We start from the raw sequence: 21,796 nt of genomic DNA on the forward strand, positions 1-21,796 counted from the left end.
GCTAGTTATTTGATCGAGTGTCACTCTTGTCAGGTAATAACATCAAATTTGCCGCGGTTGACTATAGCACAGTCCCAAGTGTTCTTAAACTCTCATGGCCTGCCTGTCATAAGAACTGTTTTGTTGGATCAGTGGGTTAGAATTAGATAGGTTAACAACATGAAATAAGAGTTTAGGAGGATTACTTTAACGGCTTCTGCTTACACTTCTCCATTATGGTTGGAGAGTTTTGAAGTGTTTTGGCAAGTGCCTACTACTACCAGAATGCACTAGCGGATTAATTAATACATCACTTACTTCATTTGGCAGTGAACTTTTTGATGACACTTAGGAAAATATACAACTAGGACGCCCCCAACCAACGAGGCATTAGCAAACCTCAGAAAGTAATGGTGGAGATTGTGATCCTTCTAGACATTAAAAAGATTGGAATTGCCTTGGCAAAAGGAGCGGCAGACCAGGCCAGCATGCAGTTTGCAAAGTATGGGGCACAACTACTGGAGCTACAGGGTGAAGGAAATATGCCCTAGAGGCAATAATAAAATTATTATTTATTTCCTCATATCATGATAAATATTTATTATTCATACTAGAATTGTATTAAGTGGAAACATGATACATGTGTGAATACATAGACAAACTTAATGTCACTAGTATGCCTCTGCTTGACTAGCTCATTAATCAAAGATGGTTATGTTTCCTAACCATAGACATGAGTTGTCATTTGATTGGATCACATCATTAGGAGAATGATGTGATTGACATGACCCATTCTGTTAGCTTAGCACTTGATCGTTTAGTATATTGCTATTGCTTTCTTCATGACTTATACATGTTCCTACAACTATGAGATTATGCAACTCCCGTTTACCGGAGGAATACTTTGTGTGCTACCAAACATCACAACGTAACTGGGTGATTATAAAGGAGCTCTACAGGTGCCTCCAAAGGTATATGTTGAGTTGGCGTATTTCGAGATTAGGTTTTGTCACTCCGATTGTCGAAGAGGTATCTCTGGGCCCTCTCGGTAATGCACATCACTATAAGCCTTGCAAGCAATGTAGCTAATGAGTTAGTTACGGAATGATGCATTACATAACGAGTAAAGAGACTTGCCGGTAACGAGATTGAACTAGGTATTGGGATACCCACGATCGAATCTCGGGCAAGTAACATACCGATGACAAATGGAACAACGTATGTTGTTATGCGGTTTGACCGATAAAGATCTTCGTAGAATATGTAGGAGCCAATATGAGCATCCAGGTTCCGCTATTGGTTATTGACCGGTAACGTGTCTTGGTCATGTCTACATAGTTCTTGAACCCGTAGGGTCCGCACGCTTAAGGTTTCGTTGACAAATTTATTATGAGTTTATGAGTTTTGATGTACCGAAGGTTGTTCGGAGTCCCGGATGTGATCACGGACATGACGAGGAGTCTCGAAATGGTCGAGACATAAAGATCGATATATTGGATGACTATATTTTGACACCGGAAAGGTTCCGGGTGTGATTGGGACAATACCGAAGCTCCGGGAGGTTATCGGACCCCCCGGGAGGTATACAGGGCCGGCCCTGAGGGGGGGCGGAAGGGGCGGCCGCCCCGGGCCCCTGAGTACGAAGGGGCCCCCGATTGCTTAATTTCCATGTATACATACGTGATGTTAGCCCATGTATAAGATCGATTGATTTCTAAACAAAGGGAAAAAAAGGAAACAGATCGCAATGTTCTTGGCTTGCCGCACGGGCGTAATGTTCTCCGCTTCCCTGCCACCGGAGGCGCTAATCACAGAAGCAAAACTGTCGGCCGACTAGTGCGCTCGCTGCCTTTGAAGTCTCTCGTACGGAAAAAAGTGCAAGCCCTCGACGCAATATCCTTTCACCGATGCAACACATGACTCTGGACTCTGGGATCTGGGATTGCAATTGCTGAACTGCCAGGAAAACAATCCTGGCGCCCCAATTCCAATTGGCAAACGAATCAGCCCCAAGGATAACTGCGCCCCCGCACATGTCTTGTAATCGTGATTTTCTGCTGCTGCGCTTGATTACTGGAAGAAGGTAATGCAGTTTTTCAGATTCCAATCAACCTGCTCTCTAATGCAAATCTCTTTCTTACTCGTTTCATGAAGATTATCCCCATACATATCGCTTACTCACTCCGATTTCTTGTGTCGGTTAGGATTAGAAAAGATGAGCTCGGATTTTTCTTCGTGACCAGTAAGCACCAGTAATATCTTGCAATTTCTACTTTTCTAGCCATACAGATCTTTGTCCCGGGCCTTTCTTAGCATTTTTTAATTAAACTAACAGTGTTTTCAATATCATATGTTTGTGTGCAAATTAGCAAGTTGTTATCTAGAAAGTATGCATCTGGTAATGACTAAAGAAAATAAACTTGCGTATCAGCTGATTGAGATCAAGAAAAGAGATATTGGCATTTTTCTAAAACAGGTACAAGTACTTCTGTTAGAAACTCCGTGGAATGCACTTGATTGAGATCAATAAAAGAGATATTGATATTTTTCTAAAATAGGTACAAGTACTTCTGTCAGAAATTTCATGGAATGCCTTTAGTTACTGTTGAAAAATAAGTGACAATATATAGGATAATAATAATTAATGTAGGCATGAACCTAATAGAAACATATAGCGCCGATTGAAAAGAGCGGCCAATTTTTCTATGAATGTTTATGACCTTGGTTTTTTGGATGGCCGACATGACAATGCAACATAAAATATGGTGCACTGAGTATTTAGATGCAATTGGTATAGAGAAAAATGTGGCTTTGGGGCCCCTTTGTGTTGTCTTGCCCCGGGCCCCTGAAATCTCAGGACCGGCCCTGGAGGTATATGAGCCTTATTGGGCCTTAGTGGAAAGGAGGGAAAAGGAGCAAAGGAGGGGGCGCGCCCCCCAAGCCCAATCCAAATTGGGAAGGGGGCCGGCCCCCCTTTCCTTCTTCCCTCCCTCCTCTTCCTTCCCTCTCCCTCTCCTAATAGGAAAGGGGGGAGTCCTACTCCCGGTGGGGGTTGGACTCCCCCCCTAGGGCGCACCACCCCCCTTGGCCGGCCCCCTCCTCCACTCCTTTATATACGGGGGAGGGGGGCACCCCATAGACACAACAATTGATCTCTTGATCTCTTAGCCGTGTGCGGTGCCCCCATCCACCATAGTTCTCCTCGATAATATTGTAGCAGTGCTTAGGCGAAGCCCTGCGATGGTAGAACATCAAGACCGTCACCACACCGTCGTGCTGACAGAACTCTTCCCCGACATTCTGCTGGATCGGACTACGGGGGACGTCATCGAGTTGAACGTGTGCAAGAACTCGGAGGTGCCGTAGTTTCGGTGCTTGATTGGTCGGGCCGTGAAGATGTACGACTACATCAACCGCGTTGTGCTAACGCTTCCACTTTCGGTCTACGAGGGTACGTGGACAACACTCTCCCCTCTCGTTGCTATGCATCATCATGATCTTGCGTGTGCGTAGGATTTTTTTAAATTACTACGTTCCCCAACAGTGGTATCAGAGCCAGGTTTTATGCGTAGATGTTATATGCACGAGTAGAACACAAGTGAGTTGTGAGCGATACAAGTCATACTGCTTACCAACATGTCATACTTTGGTTCGGCGGTATTGTTGGATGAAGCGGCCCGGACCGACATTACGCGTACGCTTACGCGAGACTGGTTTTACCGCCGTGCTTTGCACACAGGTGACTAGCGGGTGTCAGTTTCTCCAACTTTAGTTGAACCAAGTGTGGCTACGCCCGGTCCTTAAGAAGGTTAAAACAACACTAACTTGATGAACTATCGTTGTGGTTTTGATGCGTAGGTAAGAACGGTTCTTGCTAAGCCCGTAGCAGCCACGTAAAATTTGCAACAACAAAGTAGAGGACGTCTAATTTGTTTTTGCAGGTCATGTTGTGCTGTGATATGGTCAAGACGTGATGCTATATTTTATTGTATGAGATGATCATGTTTTGTAACCGAGTTATCGGCAACTGGCAGGAGCCATATGGTTGTTGCTTTATTGTATGAAATGCAAGCGCCCTGTAATTGCTTTACTTTATTACTAAGCGGTAGCGATAGTCGTAGAAGCAATAGATGGCAAAACGACAACGATGCTACGATGGAGATCAAGGTGTCGTGCCGGTGACGATGGTGATCACGACGGTGCTTCGGAGATGGAGATCACAAGCATAAGATGATGATGGCCATATCATATCACTTATATTGATTGCATGTGATGTTTATCCTTTATGCATCTTATCTTGCTTTGATTGACGGTAGCATTTTAAGATGATCTCTCACTAATTATTAAGAAGTGTTCTCCCTGAGTATGCACCATTGAAAAAGTTCTTCGTGCTGAGACACCATGTGATGATCGGGTGTGATAGGCTATATGTTCAAATACAACGGGTGCAAAACAGTTGCACACGCGGAATACTCAGGTTAAACTTGACGAGCCTAGCATATACAGATATGGCGTCGGAATACAGAGACCGAAAGGTCGAACGTGAATCATATAGTAGATTTGATCAACATAGTGATGTTCACCATTGAAATCTACTCCATCTCACGTGATGATCGGACATGGTTTAGTTGATTTGGATCACGTAATCACTTAGATGACTAGAGAGATGTCTGTCTAAGTGGGAGTTCTTAAGTAATATGATTAATTGAACTTAAATTTATCATGAACTTAGTACCTGATAGTATCTTGCTGGTCTATGTTTATTTGTAGATAGATGGCTCGTGCTGTTGTTCCGTTGAATTTTAATGCGTTCCTTGAGAAAGCAAAGTTGAAAGACGATGGTAGCAATTACACGGACTGGGTCCGTAACCTGAGGATTATCCTCATTGCTGCACAGAAGAGTTACATCCTGGAAGCACCGCTGGGTGCCAGGCCTGCTACTGATGCAACTGACGACGTTAAGAACGTCTGGCAGAGCAAAGCTGATGACTATTCTATAGTTCAGTGTGCCATGCTTTACGTCTTAGAACCGGGTCTTCAACGACGTTTTGAACGTCATGGAGCATATGAGATGTTCCAGGAGTTGAAGTTAATATTTCAAGCAAATGCCCGGATTGAGAGATATGAAGTCTCCAATGAGTTCTATAGCTGCAAGATGGAGGAGAATAGTTCTGTCAGTGAACATATACTCAAAATGTCTGGGTATAATAATCACTTGATTCAACTAAGAGTTAATCTTCCTGATGATAGTGTCACTGACAGAATTCTTCAATCACTGCCACCAAGCTACAAGAGCTTCGTGATGAACTATAATATGCAAGGGATGGACAAGACTATTCCCGAGCTCTTCGCGATGCTAAAGGCTGCGGAGGTAAAAATCAAGAAGGAGCATCAAGTGTTGATGGTCAATAAGACCACCAGTTTCAAGAAGAAGGGTAAAGGGAAGAAGAAGGGGAACTTCAAGAAGAACAACAAACAAGTTGCTGCTCAAGAGAAGAAACCCAAATCTGGACCTAAGCCTGAGACTGAGTGCTTCTACTGCAAGCAGACTGGTCACTAGAAGCGGAACTGCCCCAAGTATTTGGCGGATAATAAGGATGGCAAGGTGAACAAAGGTATATGTGATATACATGTCATTGATGTGTACCTTACTAATGCTCGCAGTAGCACCTGGGTATTTGATACTGGTCCTGTTGCTAATATTTGCAACTCAAAACAGGGACTACGGATTAAGCAAAGATTGGCTAAGGACAAGGTGACGATGCGCGTGGGAAATGGTTCCAAAGTCGATGTGATCGCGGTCGGCACGCTACCTCTACATCTACCTTCGGGATTAGTTTTAGACCTGAATAATTGTTATTTGGTGCCAGCGTTGAGCATGAACATTATATCTGGATCTTGTTTGATGCGAGACGGTTATTCATTTAAATCAGAGAATAATGGTTGTTCTATTTATATGAGTAATATCTTTTATGGTCATGCACCCTTGAAGAGTGGTCTATTTTTATTGAATCTCGATAGTAGTGATACACATATTCATAATGTTGAAACCAAAAGATGCAGAGTTGATAATGATAGTGCAACTTATTTGTGGCACCTCCGTTTGGGTCATATTGGTGTAAAGCGCATGAAGAAACTCCATACTGATGGACTTCTGGAATCACTTGGTACTTGCGAACCGTGCCTCATGGGCAAGATGACTAAAACGCTTTTCTCCGGAACTATGGAGCGAGCAACTGATTTGTTGGAAATCATACATACCAATGTGTGTGGTCCAATGAATGTTGAGGCTCGCGGCGGGTATCGTTATTTTCTCACCTTCACAGATGATTTGAGCAGATATGGGTATATCTACTTAATAAAACACAAGTCTGAAACATTTGAAAAGTTCAAAGAACTTTAGAGTGAAGTGGAAAATCATTGTAACAAGAAAATAAAATTTTTACGATCTGATCGTGGAGGAGAATATTTGAGTTACGAGTTTGGTTTACATGTGAAGCAATGCAGAATAATTTCGCAACTCACGCCACCCGGAACACCACAACGAAATGGTGTGTCCGAACGTCGAAATCGTACTTTACTAGATATGGTGCGATCTATGATGTCTCTTACTGATTTACCGCTATCCTTTTGGGGTTATGCTTTAGAGACGATCGCATTCATGTTAAATAGGGCACCATCAAAATCCATTGAGACGACGCCTTATGAACTGTGGTTTGGCAAGAAACCAAAGTTGTCGTTTCTTAAAGTTTGGGGCTGCGATGCTTATGTGAAGAAACTTCAACCAGATATGCTCGAACCCAAATCGGAGAAATGTGTCTTCATAGGATACCCAAAAGAAACTATTGGGTACACCTTCTATCACAGATCTGAGGGCAAGATATTTTGTTGCTAAATTCGGATCCTTTCTAGAGAAGGAGTTTCTCTCGAAAAAAGTGAGTGGGAGGAAAGTAGAACTTGATGAGGTAACTATACCTGCTCCCTTATTGGAAAGTAGTTCAGCACAAGAACCGGTTCCTGTGACAACTACACCAATCAGTGAGGAAGCTAATGATATTGATCATGAAACTTTAGATCAAGTTACTACCGAACCTCGTAGGTCAACCAGAGTAAGACCCGCACCAGAGTGGTACGGTAATCCTATTCTGGAAGTCATGTTACTTGACCATGGTGAACCTACGAACTATGAGGAAGAGATGATGAGCCCAGATTCCGCAAAATGGCTTGAGGCCATGAAATATGAGATGGGATCCATGTATGAGAACAAAGTATGGACTTTGGTTGACTTGCCCGATGATCGGCAAGCCATCAAGAATAAATGGATCTTCAAGAAGAAGACTAACGCTGATGGTAATGTAACTGTCTACAAAGCTTGACTTGTTGCGAAAGGTTTTCGACAAGTTCAAGGGGTTGACTATGATGAGACTTTCTCACCCGTAGTGATGCTTAAGTCTGTCTGAATCATGTTAGCAATTGCCGCATTTTATGATTATGAAATATGGCAAATGGATGTCAAAATTGCATTCCTGAATGGATTTCTGGAAGAAGAGTTGTATATGATGCAACCGGAAGGTTTTGTCGATCCAAAAGGTACTAACAAAGTGTGCAAGCTCCAGCAATCCATTTATGGACTGGTGCAAGCCTCTCGGAGTTGGAATAAACGCTTTGATACTGTGATCAAAGCATATGGTTTTATACAGACTTTTGGAGAAGCCTGCATTTATAATAAAGTGAGTGGGAGCTCTGTAGCATTTCTGATATTATATGTAGATGACATATTGTTGATTGGAAATGATATAGAATTTCTAGATAGCATAAAGGGATACTTGAATAAAAGTTTTTCGATGAAAGATCGGTGAAGCTGCTTACATATTGGGCATCAAGATCTATAGAGATAGATCAAGACGCTTAATTGGACTTTCACAAAGCACATACCTTGATAAAGTTTTGAAAAAGTTCAAAATGGATCAGGCAAATAAAGGGTTCTTGCCTGTATTACAAGGTGTGAAGTTGAGTCAGACTCAATGCCCGACCACAGCAGAAGATAGAGAGAAAATGAAAGATGTTCCCTATGCTTCAACCATAGTCTCTATCATGTATGCAATGCTGTGTACCAGACCTGACGTATGCTTAGCAATAAGTTTGGTAGGGAGGTACCAAAGCAATCCAGGAGTGGATCACTGGACAGCTGTCAGGAATATCCTGAAATACCTGAGAAGGACTAAGGATATGTGATGTAGGGTGGAACCCTATGGCGTCGATCTTTCACGTTTGGAGTGGATCCTACGGGGAATCACGAAGAACACGCGGAAGCACAAAGGGAAAACACGGGGAAAACGAGAGAGAATCACTAAACCAACAAGGAATCGGTCACACAAGTGCTAGATCACCACCCACATAAGAGATACACGAGATCCAAAGTCAACATAGGTAAGGATACAAAGGAACCGTTCTTCTCCGTGAGGAGGCCTTGATGTTCTTCCCTAGAAGGGGTCTTGAATCCGCTTGGGGGATCTTCTCCGAAGAGGTCGTGGACTCCAAGGAGAAGTATCCAAGTGGATGAGCAAAGGCTCTCACACAAATATGAGCTAATCCAATGCTAACCCTAGAAAGAGGAAGGGGATGGAGTATATATAGTCTACGGGGGCGAAAGGGTACATGGGCTTCGGCCCTTCACTGTTCACGCGCAGGTGAGGCCGGATGTCCGGGCGTCGGGCCGGATGTCCGGGGCTTCATGTGAGGCCGGATGTCCGGGCTGGTGGCCGGATGTCCGGGCTGGCGGTGCAACCTTCTGTAGTTTCTGGTGCGGGGCGCCGGATTTCTGGGCAGAGGGCCGGATTTCCGGGGCTTCGTGGGAGGCCGGATGTCCGGGGCCTGGGGGCCGGATGTCCGGGCCCTGTAGTCTTCGTGGCTGAGCTGCAGCTGATGTGTTGGTGTCTCCAGGGGCCGGATGTCCGGGGTCTGGGCCGGATGTCCGGGGCCTGGAGGGTGAACTTGTCCGTTTCAGCTGGTTCTCTTCATCCGTGGAGTGGGAAGCTTGTCCATCTTCACGTGCATCCTCGGGAGGTCCTTCTTGACACCTAATCCTGCATAGTATATCGGACTTAGGTAGTAGCCATGTCTCGAGAGGATCATATGAGATATCATTTAGGAGAGAAGTCACCTCGGTCTCGAGAGCTCTAGCACGTGCTCTAGTCATGGGCCCTCTTGAGGCTTGGTGAGGCGACGGTAGGTCCATGGGGATGACCGAAGGATGCTCCGCATCATCTCCCCCCCTTGTGAAAGATCCGACCTCGGATCGAAATCCTCATCACCATGGTACAGGGATAGATCGGAGACGTTGAAGATGTCGCTCACATTGTATTTGTTGCGTGGGAGATCTATCTTGTAAGCATTGTTGTTGTAGCGTGCTAGCACCTTGAAGGGTCCGTCCGCTCGAGGGAGAAGCTTGGACTTGCGTTTGTTGGGGAAGCGGTCCTTGCGAAGGTGTAGCCACACGAGGTCTCCAATGTTGAATATCATGGGGTTCTTGTTGACGTTGAGCTTGGTCCCGAGTCGTTGTACTTGGCGCTCGATGGTGTGTCTTGTATCTTCATGCATCTTCTTGATGTAGCTTGCACGAGCACTTGCATCGAGGTTGGTTCTCTCTTGTAGAGGAAGTGGTAGAATGTCCAATGGGGACAATGGGTTGAAGCCGTAGACGACCTCGAAAGGGGACTTGCCGGTCGTCGAATGTCTTGCGCGGTTGTAGGCGTACTCAGTGATGGGTAGACACGCCTCCCACTCCTTGATGTTCTTCTTGATCAACACGCGAAGTAGAGTGGATAGTGTCCGGTTTGTCACCTCCGTTTGGCCGTCGGTTTGAGGATGGTATGCGGATGAGAACAAGAGCTTGATTCCGAGCTTGGCGCATAGGGTCTTCCAAAAGTAACTCAAGAACTTGACGTCGCGGTCGGAGACGATTGTCTTTGGTACTCCATGGAGGCGCAAGATTTCCCGACAAAATAGATTTGCAATATGTGAAGCATCGTCTACCTTGTTGCAAGGAATGAAATGTGCCATTTTAGAAAATCGGTCCACAACAACAAACACGAAATCCTTTCCATTATGAGTTCTAGGCAAACCAAGTACAAAATCCATGCTAATGTCTTCCCAAGGTTGATAAGGAATAGGAAGAGGCATGTAAAGACCATGAGATTGAGCTTTTGACTTAGCTTTGCGGCATGTAGAGCATCGGGTGGTGAAGCGTGCGACATCACGGAACATCTTTGGCCAAAAGTAGTTCTTGGAGAGCGTGGCGAAAGTCTTGTCGCGTCCAAAGTGTCCCATGAGTCCGCCTCCATGAGCCTCTTGCAAAAGTAGCAAACGAAGAGAAGACTCCGGAATGCATAGTTTGTTAGCTCTCATAAGATAACCATCCTTGAGGTAATATTGTTCCCAAGATGTATGCGTCAAACATTTAGCATAATGTGGTGCAAAAGATGGATCATTAGCATACAAATCTTTTATGTGCTCAAAGCCAATAACATTCAACTCAAGTTGGGTGACAAGCGTGCATATGCGTGAAAGGGAATCGACAACTACATTTTCCTTACCCTTAATGTACTTGATCACATATGGGAAAGATTCAATAAATTCACTCCATTTGGCGTGATGCTTGTTCAACTTAGTTTGACCTTTTAAGTACTTAAGCGTTTCATGATCGGTATGGATGACAAACTCATGAGGTCTAAGATAATGTTCCCAAACATATAGTACACGCACTAAAGCATACAATTCTTTGTCATATATGGGATAGTTAAGTTGAGCACCGGAGAGTTTTTCACTAAAGTAAGCAATGGCTCGTTTTTCTTGCATCAAAACTCCGCCAATTCCGGTACCACTTGCATCACAATGAACCTCAAAAGTTTTGTCAAAATTGGGCAAAGCAAGAATTGGAGCATGAGTAAGCAAGGACTTGAGTTCATCAAAAGCGGTGGATTGCAAAGATCCCCAAACAAAAGGAGTATTCTTCTTACTCAAAGCATGCAAAGGAGCGGCTATTGTGCTAAAATCTTTCACAAAGCGGCGATAAAAACTTGCAAGACCAAGGAAACTTCGCACTTGTTGCAAATTGGTGGATTGGGGCCAAGTTTTAATTGCTTCAATTTTAGTTTCATCAACATGGACACCCTTGGAAGATACAACGAAACCCAAGAAAACCACTTTGTCAACACCAAATGTGCACTTTTTCATGTTTGCATAAAGACTTTCCTTGCGAAGGGTTTGCAAAACAAGCTTAACATGATCAAGATGCTCTTTCATGGTTTTGCTAAACACAAGAATATCATCGAAGTAAACCACAACAAAGACTCCAATGTAAGGTCGAAGTACATGATGCATGAGACGTACAAAAGTACCGGGAGCCTCCGATAAACCCATAGGCATGACTAACCACTCATATAGGCCAAATTTGGTTTTGAAAGCAGTTTTCCATTCATCACCCTCGTGAATGCGTATTTGATAATAGCCACTTTTAAGATCAATTTTTGAGAAAAAGTTGGCTCCACTAAGTTCATCAAGCATATCATCTAAGCGAGGAATGGGATGCCTATAGCGAACGGTGATAGAATTTATAGGTCTACAATCGGAACACAAGCGAAAACTTCCATCGGGCTTAGGCACAAGTATGACGGGAACGACACAAGGGCTTAAGCTTTCACGTACATGACCGTTGTCGAGTAGTTGTTGTACTTGCCGTTGAATCTCCTTGGTTTCTTCGGGGTTGACACGGTATGGAGCTTTGTTTGGAAGTGGCGCTCCGGGGATGAGGTCGATTCGATGCTCAATGCCTCGAAGAGGAGGTAGACCCGGAGGTAGCTCATCGGGGAAAACATCTTGAAATTCCTGCAAAAGAGATTGAAACACCAAAGGTAGCTCGTGAATGGTGTTAGTTTTTGTTTCTCCATCCTTGCACACAAGGACAAAGTGCATCACACTCGATGGGTTCTCACACACTTCTCTCATCTCACTTTTGGTGGCAAATAGTATGAGGTGTTTCTCTCTAGGCGAAGAGGCCCTCAAGTTTGGCTTGTGGCTCTCACTCACTTTTTGGTGGCTCACTTTCTCACTCTTCTCTCTATGGTGGGTGGCTTGCTTGTCGGCTATCACTTGGCTAGGAGACATGGGTCGTAGCACATATTCTTTTCCTTTCATCTTGAAGCTATAGTGGTTTGTACGCCCGTTGTGGAAGACACCACGGTCGAATTGCCATGGTCGACTAAGGAGGAGGTGGCAAACGGTCATTGGGACCACATCACACTCCAAAGTGTCCTCATATGCACCAATTTTGAAGGATACTTGGACCGTATGCTCAACTCGTATAGTTCCGGAGTCACTTAGCCATTGAACCTTGTAGGGGTGCGGGTGCTTCTTCTTGACTAATTGGAGCTTGGAGCATAGTTCTTCACTTGCCAAGTTGTGGCAACTACCTCCATCGATGATGACCTTGACGGATCGTCCATTGATGCTGGCCTTTGTTTGGAAGATGTGGCATCATTGGTCTTCTTCTTGTTGATGTTGAAGAGTCAAGACCTTGGAGACAACGAGAGCGGGGCTCGTATCTTCATCACAAAAGACTTGATCATCTTCATCCTCGTTCACGCGTTGGTGCATGGCCACTTGCTCAAGAGCTTCCATTTCATCTTCACTCATTGAGTCGTAGGTGCCATCGTCGTTGAGTATCATGGTGCGCTTGTTTGTGCATTCATATGACTTGTGGCCTCGGCCGCCGCAAGTGAAACATTTGAAGGAGCTTGTCTTGACGGTCTCATCGGTCGGAGTAGATGACGAAGCACGCGGCTTGAAGTTGCTTGTAGTAGGAGGAAGACGACTTGAACTTGTGGAGGTTTTCTTGTAACTTGACTTGTCGTCGTTGCTTGGCGAAGGCTTGGTTGATGTCGAAGTTGGAGTAGTTGTTGAAGCTTGGTTATTGGAGAAGCCGTAGGTCTTGGAGGAATACTTGGCGTACTTGAAGTCATCTTGCACTTGACGTTCTGCCTTTGTAGCTTGATGCACGAGCTCAATGAGGTTGGAGTAGGGTTGGAAGTCAGCGATCTTCTTGATGGGATGATTGAGTCCATTCAAGAATCGTGCCATTGTTTGCTCATCATCCTCCGTGACATTTGCTCGAATCATGGCAATCTCCATTTCCTTGTAGTATTCTTCAACACTCTTTGTTCCTTGCTTGAGGAGTTGGAGCTTCTTGAAGAGATCGCGATTGTAGTAGGTTGGCACAAAACGTGCTCGCATGACATCCTTCATTTGAGCCCAAGTGGTGATTGGAGGTTCACCTCTTGCTTGTCGGCGCTCAAGGACTTGTTCCCACCATATGAGCACATAGTCTTGGAACTCAAGTGATGCCATAGTGATCTTATTCTCTTCCTCATAGTTGTGCAAACGAAAGATTTTGTCGACCTTCAATGCCCATGAGAGGTACTCTTCGGGATCATTGCTTCCATTGAACTTGGGCATTGTGAATTTGAGCTTGCCATAGCGTTGCTCTTCATTGTGTTGTTGGCGATGGTGATGATGACGCCCTTGACATGGAGGGTAATCATCCTCATGTTGCTCTTGGCGTGGAGGAAGTCCATGATCAACTTGCTCTTGTTGACCTTGAGGGTGAGGTTGAGCTTGAGGAGCTTGTGAGGTAGCTTGACGTTGGACACGCGGATGGTAGTTCCTTTCTTGGATTTCTTCTCGAAGGGCTTCCGCTTGATTGCGCCGTTCGCGATTGCGGTTGGCGATAGCTCGACTTGATGCTTGAAGGGCACGTTCCGCCTCAAGAGCTTGTGCTTCTCGTTGTTGTTGTTGAAGACGTTGAGCCTCGGCGTCTTGTTGCTCTTGGTGTAGACGCTCTCGTTCTTGTTCTTCTTGGCGATGAAGACATTGTCGTTCTTGAGCTTGAGCAAATGCTACTTGGTTTGATTGAGGACGAGGGACTTGCTCATCAACTAGCTCTTGTGAATGCTTGTCATGTAGCGGGTTGCGCGATGCATGACGGTCTTGACGCGCGGCTCGTCGAAGAGTGTTCGATGACGGTGTACTTGAGCCGGAGAAGGAGTCGTCGGAGTGTCGACTTGAGTGGCTCCTTCTTGAGTATGACGATGTAGAAGGAGGCCGGTTCACCAACAAGGCGCGGATTTCGTCCATTCTTGCATCGTTCTCTTGCTTGTGCGCGTCGAGCTTGTTGTCGAAGTAGTCTCTTGTACGTTGCTCGGAGAGTCGTAAGTCGGTGGCGAGGTTGTCGATGCGGTCGTTCATTGCTTGTTGCTCTTGATGCAATGCTCGTTGTGCACCAAAGAGGTGGCTCTTGGTGACGTAGGATGACATGTCGTCGACTTGCTCGATGAAGAGTGGGTTGGTAGAAGTACTTGGCCTATCCATCATTTCAAGCAAAATGTGAGTGGTAGGAGAAGAAGAACTAATACCAATGTGCCTTTGACCGATGTTGAAGATGAATCAAGTTCACTCAAATGCGGACAATGAAATAGCACTATTGGTACCAATTCTTGTCGGTTCTCACACCTACACAAGTAAAAGCTTATAGTGGAGCTTGGTTAGGATGGTGGCACAAAATTTGATGCAATTGAAAGTGAGATTCAATAATGTTGGAAAAGATTCACAAATTTGCAAATGCAACAAGTAGACCAAGCTAGTATGGGTACACGGAAACAGACACGCAAATAGATAAATGGGATTGTGCAAACCAAAAGTGAACCAAAATGTGGAAACCACGAAAATGCTCTTGTTGCACAATACTAGAGAGACGCTAGCACGATTGCACAATAGGCGGATACAGAGCTTGTGCACAACCTACTATGCAAAAATGCAACGATCTCTATCCCAAGTATGCTATGTGTATGGTATTTCGGTGCAATGATCCAAGATGATCCAATATGACAATCTTAATGATGTATGATGCTATGGTTCTTGCTTATAAGCTCTTTGCTTATCTTTCCTCTTTGCTTAAAAGCTTGGGTGGCTCTTTCACTTTTGAGCTCTTTTCTCATGCAAAACTTCACGAACCAAGATAGCAATTGTGTATGCTATGACAACTTTGTGACACACAAGTGGATCCCTAGATATGCACCACTATGGTATGGTATGTATGCTATGGAGTAAGATCACTAAATGTGCACAAGTCACGTTGCCGGCAATACTCAATGGCTAGTCTCGATGGGTAAGCTACGCAAAAGTAAGGCCATGTGGGGTATCAATGCAATTGCAAGTTATGACAAAGATGTCGTCGAAGTTACCGTCCTTGGCAATGTTGAGTAGTCGATGGAGGTGAGCGGTGGTGATGATGACGTCGAACCGTACCTATATAGCCGAAACACAATAGGACACGGGAACCACAACTCAAAATCTCAAAGATCAAGACGCATCAAAATCGACATAGGAGGTAGCGGTGAGCGGTGGGTGTGTTTGTTGAAAGTGTTGTGGGTATGCGGAAGAAGGCGTGGGCACCGTGGCAAAATTTAGCAAAGGTATGGTGGAATGGGCGCGGGGTGTTGGAGTTGCTATTTCCAGGGGCCGGATGTCCGGGCTAGCTGCCGGATGTCCGGGTCGCCGGATGTCCGGCGGACACGGGTCGGATGTCTGGGCTTTGGATCGGGGACGAACACGAAGAACTCCGCGGGGAAAATCGCAACTCCAGGGCAAAATTCGGACGAATTGGTGGATGGAAAGGGTGGGGAGGGTGGGGAAAGCTAGATCCACACGTAGCAACACAAATCCATGGACCAAATCCAACAAAATTTCATCACACCAACAAATCACAAAAAATTTTGGGGCTATTTTTGGTGGGGATTTTCGGATTTAGGACGAAAAACAACAAAACCAAGCTAGAAAAGAGGGGTAGGGGCTCCAATAACGTGATCAACGTGGCTCATGATACCAAGATGATGTAGGGTGGAACCCTATGGCGTCGATCTTTCATGTTTTGAGTGGATCCTACGGGGAATCATGAAGAACACGCGGAAGCACAAAGGGAAAACACGGGGAAAACGAGAGAGAATCACTAAACCAATAAGGAATCGGTCACACAAGTGCTAGATCACCACACACATAAGAGATACACGAGATCCAAAGTCAACATAGGTAAGGATACAAAGGAACCATTCTTCTCCGTGAGGAGGCCTTGATGTTCTTCCCTAGAAGGGGTCTTGAATCCGCTTGGGGGATCTTCTCCGAATAGGTCGTGGACTCCGAGGAGAAGTATCCAAGTGGATGAGCAAAGGCTCTCACACAAATGTGAGCTAATCCAATGCTAACCCTAGAAAGAGGAAGGGGATGGAGTGTATATAGTCTACGGGGGCGAAAGGGTACATGGGCTTCGGCCCTTCACTGTTCACGCGCAGGTGAGGCCGGATGTCCGGGCGTCGGGCCGGATGTCCGGGGCTTCATGTGAGGCCGGACGTCCGGGCTGGTGGCCGGATGTCCGGGCTGGCGGTGCAACCTTCTGTAGTTTCTGGTGCGGGGCGCCGGATTTCTGGGCAGAGGGCCGGATTTCCGGGGCTTCGTGGGAGGCCGGATGTCCGGGGCCTGGGGGCCGGATGTCCGGGCCCTGTAGTCTTCGTGGCTGAGCTGCGGCTGATGTGTTGGTGTCTCCAGGGGCCGGATGTCCGGGGTCTGGGCCGGATGTCCGGGGCCTGGAGGGTGAACTTGTCCGTTTCAGCTGGTTCTCTTCATCCGTGGAGTGGGCAGCTTGTCCATCTTCACGTGCATCCTCAGGAGGTCCTTCTTGACACCTAATCATGCATAGTATATCGGACTTAGGTAGTAGCCATGTCTCGAGAGGATCATATGAGATATCATTTAGGAGAGAAGTCACCTCGGTCTTGAGAGCTCTAGCACGTGCTCTAGTCATGGGTCCTCTTGAGGCTTGGTAAGGCGACGGTAGGTCCATGGGGATGACCGAAGGATGCTCCGCATCAATATGTTTGTCTTCTATGGAGGTGAAAAAGAGCTAGTCGTAAGTGGTTACGTCGATGCAAGCTTTGACACTGATCCGGACGATTCTAAATCACAAACCGGATACGTATTTATATTAAACAGTGGAGCTGTCAGTTGGTGCAGTTCTAAACAAAGCGTCGTGGTGGGATCTACATGCGAAGTGGAGTACATAGCTGCTTCGGAAGCAGCAAATGAAGGAGTCTAGATGAAGGAGTTCATTTCCGATCTAGGTGTCATACCTAGTGCATCGGGACCAATGAAGATCTTTTGTGACAATACTGGTGCAATTGCCTTGGCAAAGGAATCCATATTTCACAAGAGGACCAAGCACATCAAGAGACGCTTCAATTCCATCCGGGACCAAGTCCAGGTGGGAGACATAGAGATTTGCAAGATACATACAGATCTGAATGTTGCAGAACTGTTGACTAAGCCTCTTCCACGAGCAAAACATGATCAGCACCAAGACTCCATGGGTGTTAGAATCATTACTGTGCAATCTAGATTATTGACTCTAGTGCAAGTGGGAGACTGAAGGAAATATGCCCTAGAGGCAATAATAAAGTTATTATTTATTTCCTCATATCATGATAAATTTTTATTATTCATGCTAGAATTGTATTAACTGGAAACATGATACATGTGTGAATACATAGACAAACTTAATGTCACTAGTATGCCTCTACTTGACTAGCTCATTAATCAAAGATGGTTATGTTTCCTAACCATAGACATGAGTTGTCATTTGATTGGATCACATCATTAGGAGAATGATGTGATTGACATGACCCATTCTGTTAGCTTAGCACTTGATCGTTTAGTATATTGCTATTGCTTTCTTCATGACTTATACATGTTCCTACAACTATGAGATTATGCAACTCCCATTTACCGGAGGAACACTTCGTGTGCTACCAAATGTCACAATGTAACTGGGTGATTATAAAGGAGCTCTACAGGTGTCTCCAAAGGTACATGTTGAGTTGGCGTATTTCGAGATTGGGTGTTGTCACTCCGATTGTCGAAGAGGTATCTCTGGGCCCTCTCGGTAATGCACATCACTATAAGCCTTGCAAGCAATGTAGCTAATGAGTTAGTTACAGAATGATGAATTACGTAACGAGTAAAGAGACTTGCTGGTAACGAGATTGAACTAGGTATTGGGATGCCGACTATCGAATCTCGGGCAAGTAACATACCGATGACAAAGGGAACAACATATGTTGTTATGCGGTTTGACCGATAAAGATCTTCGTAGAATATGTAGGAGCCAATATGAGCATCCAGGTTCCGCTATTGGTTATTGACCGGTAACGAGTCTCGGTCATGTCTACATAGTTCTCGAACCCGTAGGGTCCGCATGCTTAAGGTTTCGTTGACAGTTTTATTATGAGTTTATGAGTTTTGATGTACCGAAGGTTGTTCGGAGTCCTGGATGTGATCACGGACATGACGAGGAGTCTCGAAATGGTCGAGACATAAAGATCGATATATTGGATGACTATATTTCGACACCGGAAAGGTTCTGGGTGAGATTGGGACAATACCGGAGCTCTGGGAGGTTATCGGAACCCCTCGGGAGGTATATGGGCCTTATTGGGCCTTAGTGGAAAGGAGGGGAAAGGAGCAAAGGAGGGGGTGCGCCCCCAAGCCCAATCTGAATTGGGAAGGGGCCCGACCCCCCCTTTCCTTCTTCCCTCCCTCCTCTTCCTTCCCTCTCCCTCTCCTAATAGGAAAGGGGGGAGTCCTACTCCCGGTGGGGGTTGGACTCCCCCCCTAGGGCGCGCCACCCCCCTTGGCCGGCCCCCTCCTCCACTCCTTTATATACGGGGGAGGGGGGCACCCCATAGACACAACAATTGATCTCTTGATCTCTTAGCCGTGTGCGGTGCCCCCCTCCACCATAGTTCTCCTCGATAATATTGTAGAGGTGCTTAGGCAAAGCCCTGCGACGGTAGAACATCAAGACCGTCACCACGCTGTCGTGCTGATAGAACTCTTCCCCGACATTCTGCTGGATCGAAGTACGGGGGACGTCATCGAGCTGAACATGTGCAAGAACTCGGAGGTGCCGTAGTTTCGGTGCTTGATCGGTCGGGCCGTGAAGACGTACAACTACATCAACCGCGTTGTGCTAACGCTTCCGCTTTCGGTTTACGAGGGTACGTGGACAACATGCTCCCCTCTCGTTGCTATGCATCACCATGATCTTGCCTGTGCGTAGGAATTTATTTGAAATTACTATGTTCCCCAACACAGGGTAGCGTGGGTTGTGTTGCCAGGGAGCTTTGGGTGATGCATAATGTTATTTGTTAAATGGACATTCGAAACTGCATCAATCAAGTATATGAGGGCTGGTTAGAGGAGGTACGCAAAGTAGCACATGTGATGGAGGACAAGGTGGATGAGTACTTGTATCTTGTAGGTCGAGAACATGATATAGGTTGTTGTTTTCTCATGAAGAAAGGGCTCAAAAAGCCAAGACCACTCCTTTGTTTGAATCAGATAGCTCTAAGAGTGAAGGAAATGGAGAAAGACCTTTCACACCTGTCACAGTCAAAAAACCATTGGGTTCCCATGATAAATAATGGGGATTCTAGCGACCTCAGTTACATTGTCAAGAGATCACAAGAGCTAGCAAAAATTTCATGCTCACTTGATGATGAAGATCTAGTGGGGGTGGATAAAAACAGAGAAAAACTCGAGCATTGGTTGGGGGGGGGGGGTGATGATCAGGAATGCTCTATGATAGCTCTGCTCGGAATGGGAGGTCTTGGTAAAACTGCTTTAGCTGCAAATGTCTACAAGAAGGAGAGGGAGAAATTCCAGTGCTATGCATAGGTCTCCATTTCTCAAACTTATTCTAGAGAATCTGTCTTGAGAAATATGATCAAAGAACTTTTTAAAGATAATGTCACTGTTCTATGTAGCACTCTGGCTATGGACATCACGAGCCTTGAAGAGACACTAAAGAAACATCTGGAGCAAAGGAAGTACTTTATCATATTGGATGATGTTTGGGATCTTGAAGCATTTGATGATTTGTCACGGATGTTTATTCATAAAGATAAGGGAAGTAGAGTGATGCTCACAACAAGGGAAGCCCGTGTTGCCGCACTTGCCTCTCGAGGACATACCATAACAATGGAAGCTTTACCAGAAGACAAGGCATGGGATCTCTTTTGTAATAAAGCCTTTCCAAGAGATACAAATCATGAATGCCCTACAAAATTGAAGCCATCGTCCAAGGAAATAGTTAGCAAGTGCAAAGGCTTGTCTCTTGCTATTGTGTCAGTTGGTAGCCTCCTGCGTGTGCGTGAGAAAACCATTGAAGAATGGAGAAGAATAAATGACCAACTGAGCTGGGAGATTATTAACAATTCAAGACTGGACCACATAAGGAATGTTTTGCATCAGAGCTTCATCTACCTTCCAACGTACTTAAAAAGTTGTTTTCTGCACTGCAGCTTATTTCCAAAAGACTATCATTTTAAAAGGAAACAACCTGTACGGTTATGGACAGCAGAGGTGTTCATAGAGGAGAGGGGTTTAAGCACACTAGAAGAAGTCGCAGAAGACCGTCTGGAGGAGTTAATTGACAGAAACATGCTACAACTTGTTGAGACAAACACATTTTGTAGGATGAAGAAATTAAGAATGCACGATCTCTTACGTGAGCTGGCAGTTGACTTGTGCAAGAAGAACTGTTTTGGTGTTAGTTATGAGGATCGGTGTGGGGGGTCTCTTGAGATGAATGGACATCGGTTGGTGCTTTCACAAACTAAAGAAGGATATTCAACAACCATTTTCCAATATGCAACAACTTCGGACTGTCATTACACTGGGCGATAGCAAGTCATCATTCACCTTACTACCTCTGCTATGCACGGAGCCAAGATATATTACAGTGCTAGAATTAAGTAGTCTACTTATCGAGGAGATTCCAGATGCTATTGGAGATCTTTTTAATCTCCGCCATTTGGGTTTACGTGATTCAAAAGTGAAGATGCTCCCGAAGTCTGTCGAGAAGCTTTCAAATTTATTGACATTGGACCTTTCAAGATCTGATATACATGGGTTGCCTAGTGGGATTGTGAAACCAAAGAAGCTTAGGCACTTATTTGCAGAGAGACTAATTGATACAGATTATAGACAGCTTGCATATTGCAGTGGCGTGCATATCCACAATGGACTTGGAAATCTAACATGCTTGCAGACGCTACAAGCACTTGAAGTACAAGCTGAGTCTGTTAGATGTTTTGGGGAGCTGAGGCAACCGAGAAGTTTGATGTTATTGAATGTGAAGGGAATTTATTGTGGACGCATCAGTGAGTCTCTAGTTCAGATGCAGCATTTGTCTTTCCTAGATGTGAATGCAAGTGATGAGAACAAGGTTCTCTTGTTGAATGTCTGCCTGCCAAGCCTGCAAAAGCTAAGTTTGAGAGGAAAACTAGCGGAAGGGGCACTGGAAGAGCCTCCTCTCTTCCAAGCTGCTGGGGGGCAGAACTTGTATGAATTGTATCTATATTGGTCAAACTTGAGAAGACCCGCTGCCATCCCTTTCTCAGTTGTCAAACTTGAGACACCTAAAGTTAACCAGAGCATATGATGGAGAGCAGTTGACGTTTCTCTCGGGGTTGTTTCCCAGCCTAAAGATTCTGAGTCGGCTAATTGACCTGCCTAATCTGAGTCGGCTAGAGATACAGCAAGGTGCCATGGCGAGCCTGGAGGAGTTAATCTTAGTCAACCTCGGAAGCATGACGGAGGTCCCACCTGGCATATTCGAGTTCCTCACGTCCACCAAGTATCTAGGCTTTCGTGA

General features: G+C 45.3%; 1 pseudogene; it reads left to right on the forward strand.

Moving 5' to 3' along the window:
* The first annotated feature begins 389 nt into the window (after positions 1-389).
* Positions 390-21,583, forward strand: LOC123084389 (disease resistance protein RPM1-like; annotated as a pseudogene).
* Positions 21,584-21,796: the final 213 nt, after the last annotated feature.

This window comes from Triticum aestivum, chromosome 4A, assembly GCF_018294505.1.
Source record: "Triticum aestivum cultivar Chinese Spring chromosome 4A, IWGSC CS RefSeq v2.1, whole genome shotgun sequence".
NCBI lineage: Eukaryota > Viridiplantae > Streptophyta > Magnoliopsida > Poales > Poaceae > Triticum > Triticum aestivum.